General features: G+C 49.7%; 1 long non-coding RNA gene across 1 annotated transcript; it reads right to left on the bottom strand.

The window, feature by feature from the left end:
- Nucleotides 1-2,206: 2,206 nt before the first annotated feature.
- LOC120872181 lies at nt 2,207-5,886 on the bottom strand. The gene is made up of 3 exons (XR_005723198.1): nt 5,492-5,886; nt 2,642-2,739; nt 2,207-2,297 (listed from the first exon to the last, which is right to left on the bottom strand). It is a non-coding gene; the product is annotated as an uncharacterized LOC120872181 (long non-coding RNA).
- Nucleotides 5,887-6,601: the final 715 nt, after the last annotated feature.

The following is a 6,601-nucleotide window of genomic DNA, read 5'->3' as shown; positions in this document are numbered from 1 at the left end:
CAGGGCGGCTCCCCTGTCTCTCCCCGCGGGTCTCCCCCGTCACTTCCGCCTGTGACTCCTTTTCCCCACTCCCCAACGTCAAGCTGTCTTCATCGCCAACTCCTCCCTCACTTTTCTTCCCCGCAGCCCGGCTGTTGCTATATCCTTATTCTTCCTCCACAGCAGCTCTGAAATCTGTTCCTTTCTTGGTGTCCGCCCCCTCCATCAGCAACCCCCTCCTGTGTCCCCATCTCTCCTGTCTCTTTTTTTTTTTTGCTTCTCCCCCTCTCTGACTTTGTGCTTTGCTTGCTCTTTGTCCATCTGCCTGTCCCTCTCCGTTCATGCTTGTTTTATATGCAGCCCTGTTTCCTGGCCCCTCTGAATCCCTGTGCACCTTTCTCTCAGGTGGCCTCTTTCTCTCTGGTCAGTTGAGGGTGTTTGTCTTTATCTCTCCACTGTCTCCTAACAAGTCACAGCCAGAAACTCCTTGGGGAAGCAGGGTTGGAGCTTTCTTCTTTCTAACCTCGCTGTCAAGTTGACTTCCCAGCTGGCCTGAGCTCTGAGCAGAGCAGAGCAGAGGCAGTGCAGCAGGGAGACAGACCTCGGCCTGAGAGATCCATGGGCCATGGGGAGAACAGCTGGGCCGGAGGAGCCAGTGATGCGGCCCTGCCTGTTACTAAAACAAGTGGCAGGCCTGGCTCATTTGCATGTCGGGTCTCTTTTACATAAATCTGCATGTCAAGCTGGAGGCCCAGGAGCCAGGTAATGCAAAATGATGCAAAATAAATTAGAGTGCCCTTCTGCAGGTGCAAGTCTGCCCTATCCAACTGACAGAGCAAACCCAGAAGGGTTGGTGTCCTCCTAGAGTAAGGGGGGAGTGGGGGAGTGGGGAAGTGGGGAATTGGGGGGGGGTGGGGCAGAAGCAGAACCACTGGTCTGCTCTCTAGCCTGGCTCCAGGGTGGCCCTGGGAAAGAGAATGGGCCCCCATGACTGGAGAGGGTTGTGAAGCCAGCCAGCTTGGACCACAGGCTCATCCAGACCCTGGAGACTTGGACTCCAGGGCTGGGAGAGGGGGCATTTAGGGCTCACCCCATCCAGTGAGGGAAAAGGAGCAGGAGAGGGACCTTTCCAAGGTTGCCCAGCCTGATGTGGCAGGGCCCAGCACAGAAGCCTGTGCTCCTGGCTCTCAGCAAAGTAACCTCTTTGTTCTGTATCATGGGATAGAAGTGGGTGAATTTCACTGGGGGTCTCCAGTGACTTTGGGGGAATCAAATCAGAGATGTCAGTCTACCCTTCTACTCTACCTGGCCTTTGGGAGCACTGCCCCTGTGCTAACCACCTTGGGGTGCCCTTCAGAGCTCCCTGACCCAGACCTGGGGTCCTATTCCCCTCTAGAAAAGGCAGCATGGGAAAGAAGTAACAACCATTCTCCCTCTGCATTCTCTAGCTTCTGCGAAGTGTGACTTCTTGGCTCCCTTTTGGATTGGGAAGTGGTTCCTGAAGCCCCAAGGCTTCTGAGAGGCCCCTTCATGTGAGAGGTGGATGGAGAGGAGGGTTGCAGCACCATAGCCTGTCCCAGGCCTGACTCTGTTTCTCCTCTGACCAAAAAGGTGAACCAGCCGTGGGATCCCAAACGCTCCCGAAGACCTCACACCCTCTCCAGATGCACCACACAGCTTGTTTAAAGGGGACCCACGGCAAATCACATCTGTGATTGGACCTCTGCTCCAATTCTCCTCTGCTGCAGGAAGCTGGCCAACAGAGCTCCATCCTGCCCTGAAAGTGCAGGCTAACCGTGGGGGTGGTATCCCCATGGGGGCAGGGCACCCATGGTTAAAAACAATGAGCCACATCTCTGCCTGTGTAGTGCTGCTGCAACTTACCAGCCGTGTGACAAAGAGCAAAACACCTGGCCTCTCTAACCCAAGTTTTCTCATCTATAAATTCCAGGTGGTAAGCATTCCTACCTGGTAGGGTTACCATGAGGCATAAATGAGACAAAGCACAGACAGCACCCCACACAGTGCCTGGCACAAAGGAAGCAACTATAAATGGTGAAAAAGTGAAAGTGTTTATCACTCAGTCGTGTCTGACTCTTTGCAAGTCGATGGACTATAACTCACCAGCCTCCTCTGTCCAGGGGATTCTCCAGGCAAGAATACTGGAGTGGGTTGCCATTCCCTTCTCCAGGGGATCTTCCCAACTCAGGAATCAAACTGGGGTCTCCCGCATTGCAGGCAGATTCTTTACTGTCTGAGCCACCTGGGAAGCCCAGTAGTATCACTCTTGCAAATACAGGTATCATAACCAGGCCAACCTAGGTCAGAGGAAGGGAGTGGGAAGCAGAAAGAAGTTCAGGTGGGGTCTCTCTCCCACTGCTCTTCTTCTTCCCATCACCTTCTTCTGTTCCCCACCCTCCAATCTAGTCTCCACATTTGTTACAGAGGGAAAGTATTAAAACACACCTACTGTCACACCACTTCTTTGCTTTAACTCCTTTCTGGCTTCCTATTGCTCTTAGGATAAAGCCCACACTCCTTAACATGGTCTTACAAGACTTTTTGTAATCTGGCTCCTGCTTATCTCTGAACCTTATTTCTCAACCTCTTGTAACCTAAGCTTTGGGACCACAGTTGCTCAGACACGCATGTTGGCACTTACCTCCAGGCCTCTGCATGGGCTGCTTCCTGACCCCAGCTACTCACCTCTTTTGCAGTCAGTTTAGAAGTTGTTTCCTCAGAATACTCCTGCTCTCCTGGCTGAGGATGAAAAGAGAAGGGTTATGGAGCTCCTCGTCCCAGGAGATTTTTCTGAGGTTCAGGAAGTAAGGATGTCTAAGATCATTTAGTCTCCTTTGGCAGAGAAGAAACCCAAGACCCAGAGGGAGGGGGCTTCCTCCAGGTTCCCCCCAGCCTCCCTCCACACTAGCACAGAGGGAACCAGTGACACCTCCTCTGACACCAAGGATGACCTCTCATTCTAATTCATTTGCATCTAATCATTTAATCACCTCTCCCAGGGAGAATGAATAAACAGAAAAGACCAGGAGACCCACAGGAATGAATTCCAAGCCCACAGGGATATGTGTGTTTTGGGTTCCCATGGGGTCACTATCTCCTTTTCCCTCTTTATCAGATTCTGGTTGGCCTCATCTGCCAAGTGAGAGGAGCTTGTGACCAGGGAATTGAGGGGCACAGGGGGCTCCTTGGGGAGCTGTGAATTTAAAGCATGGCCAAGTGAGAACCAGGCAAGGCCACTGCTGCAGCTCAGAAAACAAACAAGTTCTGGAACCAGAAAACCTAGTTTAAGTCCCACTTGCTAGCGATGTGAAAGTGCAAATCAGTGAACCTCTCTGTACCTTAGTCTCTTCCACTGTAAAATGGGAGTAACACAATAACTCTCTCGCCAGGCTGTCATGAGGGTCTGGTGAGGGAATAGGTGGCAAAGCGCTTCCTACACGGTTCAGCACTCAACATGCCTTCTTCGTGAGCCGAGCATGCACAGGAGGGTCCTGATCAGGAGCCAGGCTCCGAAGCCCAGAGCTGATTGCTGACTCAGCCCCCTGCGCTTGCTGCCATCCCGTGCCTAATCTGTTACGGACTGAAAGGTGTTGGGCTTATAAATATTTGCTCCTTATGGCCAGGCTTTCCTGAGTGTTATCAGCCTGGCTGATAAGACAATCCTGCCCGGGGGGGCAGGCTCTGGCACCTGGCATTCTGTGCTGCAGGTGACCTAGCAGACTTAACTTTTTAATGCCTAGCAAGTCAATACAGAGGCTCTCGGCTTACCGGCTAGGAGGGGCCAGCCAAGGGGGACTCCGAAATTCATTCTCTTTGTTTCTGAATCTGAGGTCTAGAATTGACCGGAGTCTCCAAGTTAACACCTTTCCTGCCAGATGGTGACTGGGTCTTCACTGGCTCCACTGAGCTCAGAACCAAAATGATTTTGAAAAGACTTGAAGTGAGCACCCTTCTCCTTTAATTAAGCACAAAATCTCCGTATCTATTTCAGGCTTTGAAAAGTGAAACCCAGAGAAGGCAGGTTCCCCAGGCAGAGGAGAGAGGTGTGTGGAATTAATATTCCATCTCTATTTTTCCTGGGTAATTTAATAAGTTGACTCAGCTTATCAGGGGGACCTGGGCTGCTTTTAGCTCCTGGGCAAGCCAGGCTCACATTCTCGCCTCACTTTCCACATTAGAACAGTTAACCAGCCGAGTGAGGTGAGTCAGGGTTAAGGGGAAGAGCTGGGACCCGTCCCGCCTTGTTTGGGCACCCATGACCATTTGGTGGCACGTCCCTCCTCCCTCAAACGCTCTAGCCTGACTCTCAAAGTTCTGGGTGCACCCTCAACCACCTTGGGCACCCCCCACCCATTCCCCCACTGCCTTTCACCTCTCCCAGCTTCAGGGGGCAGGTGGACTTGCTGGTATTTTTTAGAGAGTCTTTTTTTAATTGGAGGATAATTGCTTTACAAGGTTGTGTTGGTTTCTGCTGTGAAACAGCTTTAAATATACGCGGAACCCCTCCCTCTTGAGCCACTCTCCCTCATGACTTGCAGGTATTTAAAGAAGAAGGCAGGCTAAGGGGAGGGGCTATGCTGGGACTGCCCCAGTCCTGTACCTCCAGGAAGAAAGGTAACTGCCCAGACAGGCTGCTTCCCGAGGTCCAGCAGACCCTTCTCCCAACCCTTCCTTCCACTCCATCATTCTCCCTTCTCTGCTGGTCAGAAGGCAACTCTAGGACTGCTTCTCTCTGGAACTGAGGGCTCTCAAGGAATCTGTTTCACAAACATCAAATTCTCATTGAAAACTTCAGAATTCCAGGAAAGAAATCCTTGGAACCCAGTGTGGGAAACATTACTCTGGGCTGTCATCTCTTTTGAACATCCACTTAGCTCCTCCCGCTCATCTCCATGAGAAGCTGTTGGGAGCAGGGAGGATACCAGTATAGAATATGTTTCCAAATAAGCGGGAGGGGACTTCAGAGATCAGTGAATCCATCCCCTCTTTGCCATGGATGGAGAGAATCAAGTTCAAGGAGGGAAAGTGGTCGGTCCAATGAGTTCTCACTTCTGAGGCTGGGCCAGTGGGGCTTCACTGGGGACTCACTAGAGGGGGTGCATATCACACTCTAGCGGCTCTGGGGTCAGAGGGACCTGAGGCCAAATTTTGGCTCAGCTGTGAGACTTGCCCAAGTTATAAAAACTTCTTTGTGCTTCAGTTTTATCATTTGTAGGATGGGATAATAGTAACCACTTCATAGGGTCAAAAGATGAGATGAGGAATGTTACCTGCCTGACAGTAATTACTCTCGAACTTCCTGAAGGAGTGGCTTAATTTCATTTACCGCTGTATCCTCAGACCCTAGAACATGCCGTGCCCAGAGCAGCAGTGAACAAATGCATGTTGAATGGATGAATGCAGCATACAGTTCTTATTATCACTCTTACCCGCAGTGATTCTTATGATCACTATTATTGACCTGAGTATTTTCTTGTTCAACTTCACTCACCTCCTCTTTTCCTCTCCTGGACTCTTTTCTGTTTACTCCTTGCAGCGGCATGTACAGGGGCATTCCTGCAGATGTACACCTTCATACCTGCACTGCTTCTATCTCTTCACCTCTTCTCATCTGCAGGGGGAGAGGGAGAATCATGAGGCTGAATCCATACCTTTGCTTTCCTACCCAAGCCCCACCCAATTCAGGGTTCAAATTGCTGCTCCCCTTCATATATCTGAAATCCTGTCCACTCTCTTCTAATATACTTAGTGCTGCTTAGTAAGTCAGGGGTGGTGGGAAAAAAAAATTCCCACCAGTATTTTTTCATTTCCAAGGAAGGCTGTCCATTTGGTTTTGTTTTGTCTCATTCAAAACTGACTGATGCAATTCCCTTCTGCTCTGACAAATCAGGACCCTCAGCAAAGAAGGAAACAGAGCCAAAGAGAGAAGAGAAAGGGTCAGCCACTTTGTGGAGATTTATGAAGCTCCCATTCGAGCACAGGCAGCTGAACAGTGCTCTCCTAGGTTCAGGCCTCTTGTTTCAGAAAAACAAAAAGACTCCAAGACGCACCTTCATTTGAGTCACTTGGGTGGAGTTGGTGTTTTTATCTTTGTTATCTTCCTATTTCCCTCCCCTCTGAGCTGAGTGCTTCCGTCTGCCTTTGGGGTCTAGGACAACTGGGCCAAAATACCAAGAGATGATCCTTCCTTCTCTCAAATCCCATTTTCACTCCTTTTGTCCCACTCCTGGGTTTAGGGTTTTAATTCATTTTGAATTGGTGATCATCTTGAGAGGAAAACACATAGGAAATGGGTAGACTAGACTGTAATATGACATAAATAACTCAACCCTACAGATTAACACAAGCCGACACCTGAAAGAATCAGACCACAAGCAAACAAGAATTTGGCTAATAACAGAAAATAATAATAAGGCCTATGGCCTCTAACTAGATCAGTGTGACTTAAAGATAAATCGTAAAGTGAAATACTCAATCCAGACAAACTGTAGGGGTTGGTTTGGTTTATGTACTCCCTTAATGTATATGACTAAAAAACAGATTCTGTTTACACTCGTCTTTTTACAAGTTTGTTGTTTTTTTAGGCTCTAAGTCACGTCCG

The sequence above is a fragment of the Oryx dammah genome, unplaced genomic scaffold, assembly GCF_014754425.2.
Source record: "Oryx dammah isolate SB20612 unplaced genomic scaffold, SCBI_Odam_1.1 HiC_scaffold_2, whole genome shotgun sequence".
NCBI lineage: Eukaryota > Metazoa > Chordata > Mammalia > Artiodactyla > Bovidae > Oryx > Oryx dammah.
This window is presented reverse-complemented; position numbering and strand designations above follow the sequence as displayed.